Genomic DNA, 9,915 nt, shown 5'->3' on the forward strand with positions numbered 1-9,915 from the left:
GGAATGGGTCTTGAATTTTGTCAAATTTTTTCTGCATGTATTGAGATAATCATATGATTTTGTTAGTTTGATTACTGATTCAGTCAATTATGCAATAGTTTTCCTAATATTGAACCAGCCCTGTCTTCCCAGTATTAATCTTACTTAGCCATATTGTATTATCCTGGGGAAGATGTTTTGTAATCTCTTTGCTCATATTTTATTTAAGGTTTTTACATCAATATTCATTAGGGAAATTAGGCTATAATTTTCTTTTTCTATTTTCACTCTCCTTGGTTTAGATATCTGAACCATACCTGTGTCATAAAAAGAACTTGGAAGAAGTCCTTCTTTACCTATTTTTTCAAATAATTTATATAGTATTGGAATTAATTGTTCTTTAAATGTTTGGTAGAATGCACATGTAAATCCATCTGGCTTGGGAGATTTTTTTTCTTAGGGAATTTTTCCTCTTCATTGGTCTCCCTTTTCATTTTTGAGATTAAATTTGATTTTCTTTTTTTCTTTTTCTAATCAAATAAACTAAAAGTTTATCTATTTTGTTAGTTTTTTCATAAAAACAATTCTTAATTTTATTTATTAATTCAATAGTTTTCTTATTTTCAAGTTTATTAATCTCCCAAATTATTTTCAGAATTTCAAATTTGGTATTTAATTGAGGATTTTTAATTTGTTCTTTTTCTGTTTTTTTTTTCTTTTTTAGTTGTAAGTACAATTCATTGATCTTTTCTTTCTCTCTTTTATGCAAATAAGCATCTAGAGATATAAAATCTTCCCCTATTACTTCTTTGGCTGCATCCCACAAATTTTGATATGTTATCTCATTATTGTTATTCTCTTGGATGAAGTTATTGATTGTTTCTATGATTTGTTGTTTCACCCATTCATTCTTTAGGATTAGATTATTTAATTTCTAATTAACTCTTGGTCTATTTTCTGTTGGCCTTATATTGCATTAGATTTTTGTTGCATCATGATCTGAAAAAACATATTTACTATTTCTGCCTTTCTGCATTTGATTTTGAAGTTTTTATGTCCTAATACATGGTCAATTTTCGTATAGGTTCCATGAAACATCGAGAAAAAGGTATACTCTTTTCTGTTTCCATTCAATTTTCTCCAAAGATTTATCATACCTAAATTTCCTAAAATTCTGTTTATCTCTTTAACTTCTTTCTTATTTATTTTGTGGTTCAATTTATCTAGTTCTGAGAGAGCAAGATTGGCATCCCCCACTCGTATAGTTTTGCTGTTTATTTCTTCTTATATCTCTCTTAACTTCTCTTCTAGGAATTTGGATGCTATAGCATTTGGTGCATTAAAGTTTGGTATTGATATTGCTTCATTATCTATGGTACCCTTAGCAAGACATAGTTTCCTTTTCTATCTCTTTTAATTAGATTTATTTTTGCTTTCACTTGATCTGAGATCAGGATTGCTACTCCTGCTTTTTTTTTTTTTAACTTTACCTGAAGCATAATAGATTCTGCTCCAATCTTTTGCTTTTACTTTGTATGTGTCACTTTGCTTTAAACGTGTTTCTTGTAAACAGCACACTGTGGGATTCTGACTTTTAATCCAGTCTGCCATCTGCTTCTGTTTTATGGGGGAGTTCATCTCATTCACATTTACAGTTTAAATAACAAAATCGTATTTTGCTTCTGACCACCACCTCTCTCAAATAGCCCTCTCCCTTTAGATCCCCTTCCCTTTTCTTACTCCTTTCCTCTATTATTTCTGTTTTCCTTCTATTAGCCTTCTCCTTTCTTTTCCTCTTTCATCTTCCACTTCCCTTTAAGGTGAAACAAGTTTCTCTGTGGTAAGATTTACATAAAGTCCATCTCCCTCCATTCTTTCCCTCAATTATAATGTCTTCTTTACCTTTTTGTGAGATATAATTTCCCTCATTTTACCTTCATTTTTTTCTTTTTCCAGTACAATCCCCTTTCTATCTTGTTTCTTTTTCATATTATCATAATAAAATCAAATTATAACCCCACTTTTTAAGCATACTCATAACAGAAATTAGTTCTCAAGAGTTTTTTCCTTTTTACCTTTTTATGCTTCTTTTGAGTTCTGCTATATTTGGAAATCAAATTTTTTTGTTCAGCTCTGGTTTTTTCATCATTTTTTTCATCCTTTAAGGTGAAAACTGCTAGATCCTGGGTAATCCTGATTGTGGCTCCTCAGTATTTAAATTGTTTCTTTCTGGCTGCTTGCAATATTTTTTTCCTTGGTCTGATAGTTCTGAAATTTAGCCACAATATTCCTTGGATTTTTCATTTTGAGATCTCTTTCAGAATGTGACTGGTGAATTCTTTCAATGGTTATTTTGCCTCCTGATTCTAGGATATCAGGGCAGTTTTCTTTTCTGATTTCCTGAATGATAATGTCTAAGCTTTCAGGAAATCCACCAATCCTGAGTTTGTCTCTCCCAGACCTATTTTCCATGTCTGTTGTTTTTCCTAGGAAATGATTCTTATTTTATTCTATTTTTTTCATTTTTTTTTGTTCTGTTTGATTGATTCTTGAAGTCTTATTGAGTCATTCACGTCCATTTGTTCAATTCTAATTTTCTTCAGTTACTTTTTTTTAGCTCCTTTTGTATTTGGCCATTTGAATTGGTATATTCATTGCATTTTTTCCCCATTTTACAAATTCTGTTTTTCAAACAAATTGATATCTTTTTCATATCTATTTTATAAGAAATTATATGTTTTTCCCATTTCATTAAAACTATTTTTAAAAGGCATTTTCTTCAGATAATTTCTCCTTTTCATTTTCCATATTCTCTAGCAAAGATATCATTTCCTTTTCCCATTTTTCTTCTAACTCTCTTTTAAGATCTTTTTTGAGTTCTTCCAAGAAAGCTTTGTGAAAGCTCATATCTCCCTTTAGGAACCTTAGGGTGTGAGGTCTATTCTCTCCTTCCATACAAGTTGTCTATGATCAGAGTTATTTTTTCTTTTTTGCTCATTTTTTAAGGGGTGACAGCAGCTTTAGTTTGCCCTGGGACCAGTGTTTCTGACTGACTTCCAGTGATGGGCAATTGCTGCCAGGTTCCGTGTTCTTCTGGCCTTAGTGGCTTTCAATTTGCCTTTTGTATTTGCCTTTGGTGGTTTTACATATGCTAATCATCCATTTGCAACCAGGACAGAATAGCCCAAGACCCTCACAAAGATTTTGAGCTATGTGGCTCCTTGCCCTAGGCTCCCTAGTCTGTGTTCTGAGCTCAGCACATTGTTCCCTTGCCTGATTAAACAGACTTGTTCTGAAGTTCTTCCAAATTAGCTTCTTCTGGAAATGTGTTATACTCCAAATATTTGTGGGTTCTATCACTCCAAAACCAGTTCAGAGGCTTAATCTGTTGTTGGTTTGAGAGAAGGTCAGAGAAGGTCACACTTCTGGCCTTGTCTACTCTCTGCCATTTTGGCTCCTGGTAGTACTTTTCTGTTTCATTCTTTAACATAAGAGATATTAGCATAAGTACCTCTAATCATAGGGAGGGGAGAGGATGGTGCCTGAAGCTTCCTTTCAGCTGTCTACTCTGGCCAGAAACCCCAAACCAAGAGCTCCACTCTCCTGCAAGTGCTTATAGGTCAGTAGTGTCCCTACCCCAATGCCTCTGCACTCATGGGTATGGCAAGTTGTTCTTGCTTGGGGCCATGTCTCAGCAGCACACCTGAGCCAAGTGTTCTCAATAAGCCAAGATTTAGTCTGTCTTCGTACTGCCACTTGACAAACAATCCAGGAGGTGAAAATGTCAGTGATTCCTGCTAAGTGTCCAGCCACAACCAGCTAGCCCAAAGAGTCCCTGCTTGATGTTTCTGTGGAGCTAGCACAGAGGAGTTTGCACTTGAAAATTATTGAACTAATAAAGCTAAAAGTTGTTTTTATGAAAAAAAAATAGACAAATCTTTGGTTAATTTGCTTAGAAAAAGAAAAGAAAAGCCAAGCTACCAGTAATCAAAAATGAAAGGGGTGAAGTTGCCAACAATGAAAAAGAAATTAAAGCAATAATTAGAAGCTATTTTTCCCAACTCTATGGCAGCAAATCTGACAATGTAACCAAAATGGGTGAATATTTACAAAAATATAAACTGCCCAGATTAATAGAAGAGGAAATGAATTACTTAAATAGTCCCATTTTGGAAAAAAAGAAATTGAACATGCCATTAATGAATTCCCTAAGAAAATATCTCCAGGGCCAGATGAATTCATAAGTGAATTCTTTCAAACATTTTAAGAACAATTAATTGCAATACTATGTAAACTATTTGGAAAAATAGGTGAAGAAGGAGTCCTTCCAAATTCCTTCTATGACACAAATATTGTACTCATACCTAAACTAAGAAGAGCCAAAACAGAAAAAGAAAATTACAGACCAATTGCCCTAATGAATATTGATGCAAAAAATTTAAATAAAATATTAGCAAAGAGATTACAGTATCTTAAAATTAAGATAATACACTATGACCAAATGGGATTTATATCAGGAATGCAGGGCTGGTTCAATATCAGGAAAACTATTACCACAACTGATCATATTAATAACAAAACCAACAGAAATCATGTGATAATCTCAATAGATGCAGAAAAAGCTTTGATAACAGTACCCATTCATTCCTACTAAAAACACTAGAGACTGTAGGGATAAAGGAAGCTTTGCTCAAAATAATAAGCAGTATCTATTTAAAAGCAATAGCAAGCATTATTTGTAATGGAGAGAATTTAATGGAGATCCCAGTAAGATAAGGGTGAAACAAGGATGCCCATTATTACCACTATTATGTAACATTGTACTAAAAATATTGGCTTTAGCAATAAGAAAAGAAAAACAAATTAAAGGCATTAGAATAGACAATGAGGAAATAAAACTATTACTCTTTGAAGATAATATGATGATATAATTAGAAAATTACCCAAAAATTTACTGAAAACAATTCACAGCTTTAACAAAGTTGTAAGATATAAAATAAACCCATACAAATCACCAGCATTTCTTTATATTACTGATAAATCCGATCAGCATGAGATAGAAATAGAAATTCCATTTAAAATAAGTAGACAAAATGAAATATTTAAGGATCTACCTGCCAAGACAAACCCAAGAACTATTTGAACACAATTACAAAACACTTCTCACATAAATAAAGTCAGATCTAAACAATTGGAAAAATATCAATTGCTCATGAGTAGAACAAGCAAATTTAATAAAAATGACAATTCTTCCTAAATTGGTCTACTTGTTCAGTGCTATACCAATCAAACTACCAAAATTATTTTATAGAATTAGAAAAAAATATAACAAAATTCATCTGGAAGAACAAAAGGTGAAGAATATCAAAGGAGTTAAAGAAAAAAGTACAAAACTGGGGGAAATCTTTATAGCCAGTATTTCTGATAAAGGTCTCATTTCTAAAATATATAAAAAAATGGTGGCAATATTTATAAAAATACAAGTGATTTCCCAATTGATAAATGGTCAAAAATATTGACAAATTTAAATTAAAATCATCTATAAAAATCATATATGAAAAATGCTCTAAATCACTTTTGATTAAAGAAATGCAAATTAAAAGAACTCAGATATCAATTCACACCTCTCAGATTGGCTAAAATGACAGGAAAAGATAATGATAAATGTTGGAAGGGAAATGGGAAAACTGGGACACTAATGCATTGTTGGTGGAGTTATGAACTGATCCAATCATTCTGGAGAGCAATTTGGCACTATGTCCAAAGAGCAGTGCCATTGTGGGTCTGTGTCCTAAGGAAATCACAGAGGGAAAAGGACCTACATGTGAAATATGTTTGTAGCAGCTCTTTTTGTGGTAGCAAAGAATTGGAAAAGGAATGGATGCCCAACAATTGGAGAATGGCTGAACAATCTGTGGTACATGAAGGTAATGGACTATTATTGTCCTATAAAAAAGATGAAAAGCCTGGAAAGATTTACATGATTTGATGCTGAGCAAAACAAGCAGAACAAGGAATACATTGTACAAAATAACAGGAAGAATGTGTGATGCTCAACTATGAAAGATTTGGTTCTTCTCAATGGTTCAGTGATCCAAGGCAAACCCAATAAACTTTGGATAGAATATGCCATCTACTTCTGCAGAAAGAACTAAGGAGATTGTAAATCAACATGTGCTACGTTCATTTCTTTTTTCTGTTTATTTATCTCTCCCATGGTTTTTCCTGCTTACTCTGATTTTTCTCACCCAACATAAAATAAATTCTACTAATACTGCTACTACTACAACTATACTTATTGCTGCTGCTACTACTATTACTTTCTCTACAGACTTGATGTTATCTTCCTCGGCAAGAATCCTGCTTTTAGTACTAAAATCAACTCTCAGATTTACACAGATATTTTCAATTTTGGTTTGAATAGAAAAGAAACAATAGAAATAACTTTCTGGCAGCTGGCCCTATTATAAGCCAGGTGTGAAAGGAAAATGGTTAGCTAGTAACATCATATAAAGTCAACATACATGAGCTTTTGCCATCCCTTTAGAGAACAAGTCATGCTGTTCCCTGCTACCAGTACAGAGGTTAGGAAGATCTGAGTTCAAATGTGACTTCAGACACATAATAGCAGTGTGACCCTGAGCATACCCTGTTTGACTTCTTTATCTGTATAAAGAGCTGGATGGGGAAAAGAGGGAAACCATACCAATGTCTTTACTAAGAAACTCCAAATGGGATTGTGAAGAGTTGAACATAACTGAAAATTACTGAAAAACAATAAATAGTCTTGGTAACATCTCCACTAAGTGAAAATGGCTACATGGTAATGTAGCATTTTATTTAGAAACAAAAGACAAGGATTTGTATTCTACCATTTACTAGACTTCTGACATCGGACAAGTAATTTCATTTTGTTGGACCTATTTCCTCAACTTAAATATAAGGAAGTGGCAAAAGATTATATCTTAGATCTTTCCTAGCTCTAATATTCAGTGATTCTGTGACATTGGGTATAATGGGTTTGATGTCAATCAACTAGCTATTCAAGTGGTATTACTAAGGTCCTACTGTGTATCAGGGACTATACTAAGTACCTCTTCCAAGAAATTTGTTAGTAATTGTGTTGTTAATGGCTTAACCCAATTAAAATTCTTAAGAATTGCTTCAGAAGTGACATGAATTCTAGGGTCTTCAGGGTGTATGTATAATTTTCATCATGATCCTCATGATCCTCAAGAATCATAGTCCCATATAGAATCATGAAAGGAACCTCAGAAGTTAACCCCTACTTAAAGAATAACCCTTATATAAGACTAGAGCTATTTTCAAGTTACTGGGGCTTGTTCTTACTTCCAGCACCCTTTTGCTTGTTATCACCTATCACTGGGACAGGTAGATAGAGCATTTAATAAAACTTTGGGTCTGGAGTCAAGAAGACCTAAATACAAATCAAGCCTCATACACTTTTCTAATTCTGTGATGTCAGGCAAGTCATCTGTGAAATGGGAAAAATATAGAGCACAGACAAATATAGCAATAACCATATCTCTTTCAAGGTCATACCATCTTGGCAACATAAAAAAAAAAACTTGCAGACTTGAATTTCTTTTTCTTGGGAGTTTCTGAAGCAGAGCCAAGATGGCAGAGTGAAGCCAGGAAGTTGCTCCCAGTTTCCCTCAAAAACCACATGAAACCAAGCCTTTGATCAGAGTCCAATGGAATGAAATCATTCTCCAGCTCAAGATAGATTGGAAGGAGTTCAAGAAAGGTCAGTCTCACTGGAGGGAAAGGGATGTATAGCCCAGCTCAGACAGTGACTGGGAAAGCCAGTGAGAGGGTCTTAATCACAGCAAATCAGCAATTGAGACCCTCAATTCTGATTCAGTAGTGGAGCAGAAGAGTGGGGCAGCCTCCAGTCCCAGTTCAGAAGGGAAACTGCCAGTTAGGGAAATCTGGAGAGAGTAGATAGGGATCCCTAATGGTGTGAGCAAGATACCAAACACAACGACCCCTGGGCTCAAAGCCAAGGCTGAGCTGCATGGGAATCTTGGGATAGCATCTCCTTTACTCCAGGAGCAAGGTTCAATTATAAAAAGCACAAAAGAGGAAATAAAAAAGATAAGGAAAGAAAATGAGCAAGAACCTTAACTTTAGAAAACTACTATGGTGAGAGGGAAGACTAAGACACCAACTCAGAAAAGGACAAAATTTCCACAGAGGAAATCTCAAAGAATTATATAAATTAGTCTCAAGTCTAAAGAGGATTCTTGGAAGTATTAATAAAATATTTTAAAAGGCAAATAAGAGAGAAGAAAAAATGAGAAAAGAAATGAGAGAAATGTTAGCCGATGTTTTTTCCCTATTGACTTGAAATTGATTAAAAGTGGAGCAATTATATTTTTTCAACTTTATTTATTTATATAACCAAAGCAAGTCATATTTAAAGTATTTTCTCTAATTCAGTTTGACTTGATCATGTTCAAGATTTTCAATCTATTATTTTTTAAAATATGAAAATCAATGTCCCTTTCCCCAAGAAAATAAAAGGGGGCATGAAATTGTATATACCTGGTAGAGTTCTCAATATATAGATTTTTCCTAAGAATTTGTTCGTGTTCATAATTCCAGGAAGATTTGAAGATATTTCTCTAATAGAAAGTTTGGATTTTAAGAATGTCCAAGGAAAATTATCACTACAAATTAGAAGTGGAGAGGAGGAAGGAAGACACATTAGATTGTGCATGTCTTTTTTTAAATCTCAATAATATAAAAGAATGAGACAAAGAATGAAAAGATTCCTGCTCTTAGGGAAATTACATTCTAATGGGGAAACAAGAAGTATGTGTGCATATGTATACATACAGGTGCACAAAAATATGTATTTATACTTGTATATAGATACAACATTTCTTTACCCTCTGTAATCTGATTTCCAACCGTATCATTCAACTAAAACTACTCTCTCCAAAGTTACCAATAACCATTTTATTGTCAATTCTAACACACATATGTTCATATATAGATTACATTAATACATAAACATGTGTATATTTATATGTGTATATATATGTGTATATGTTGCATAAGTGTGTGCATATGCATAATGTGTAAATATACATATATGTGTGAATAATCAGTTGGAGATCTTGTATATGAGCAAATCAAACTGATTTGTAAAAATGGCTTTAAATAATCTTATTCTCTGTGTCAGATATACACTGGATAAATATAGAATATAAGTACAAGGTAGTTGGGGCGGGAAGGATAAGGAAAGATATCAAAGAAGGTGATACTTGAGCTGCATCTTGAAGGAGAAAGATTCTAAGGTTGAGGTGAAGAATGATATTTTTGAGACTTAGGGGACAGTCAGTGTAAAGGCAGATAGATGCCATACATAAAGAACAGAAAAGGCCAGTTTGATTAAATTGCAGAGTAAGGAAAGGTAGGGGCATAATATGCTGTGATTCTGGAAAGATACACTGGGAATAAGATTAGAACCTCAACAGAGTTTATATTTTATCTTAGAAGCAATTGGGGACCATTTAATTTACTGAGTAGGAAATTTAGCAGTGTAGAAGACTGAAACAGGGAAAGACTTGAATTAGAGAAACCAATTTGGAGTCTACTGTATATTTTAGGCAAGAAATAAAAAATGATGACTGTGTGAGTAAAGAGAGAGATTGTGGAAGAAGAAATAGCTAAATTTGGCAACTAATTAGATATTGAAAATAGATTAAATTGAATCAGAGTAAAAGATAATGCCAAGGTTACAAATCTAAAACACTGAGAAAATCGTGGTGCCTTGCATAGAAATAGGAAAGACTGGAAGAGAAGTATTTTCAAAATGAAAGTAAATTATTCTGTTGTAAATTTTTTTGAGTTGTAACTGGAACCCCTACCTTTTAATGTTCAAGAAGTAGTTGAACAGAATCTCAA

The sequence above is a fragment of the Antechinus flavipes genome, chromosome 6 (assembly GCF_016432865.1).
Source record: "Antechinus flavipes isolate AdamAnt ecotype Samford, QLD, Australia chromosome 6, AdamAnt_v2, whole genome shotgun sequence".
Classification (NCBI taxonomy): domain Eukaryota; kingdom Metazoa; phylum Chordata; class Mammalia; order Dasyuromorphia; family Dasyuridae; genus Antechinus; species Antechinus flavipes.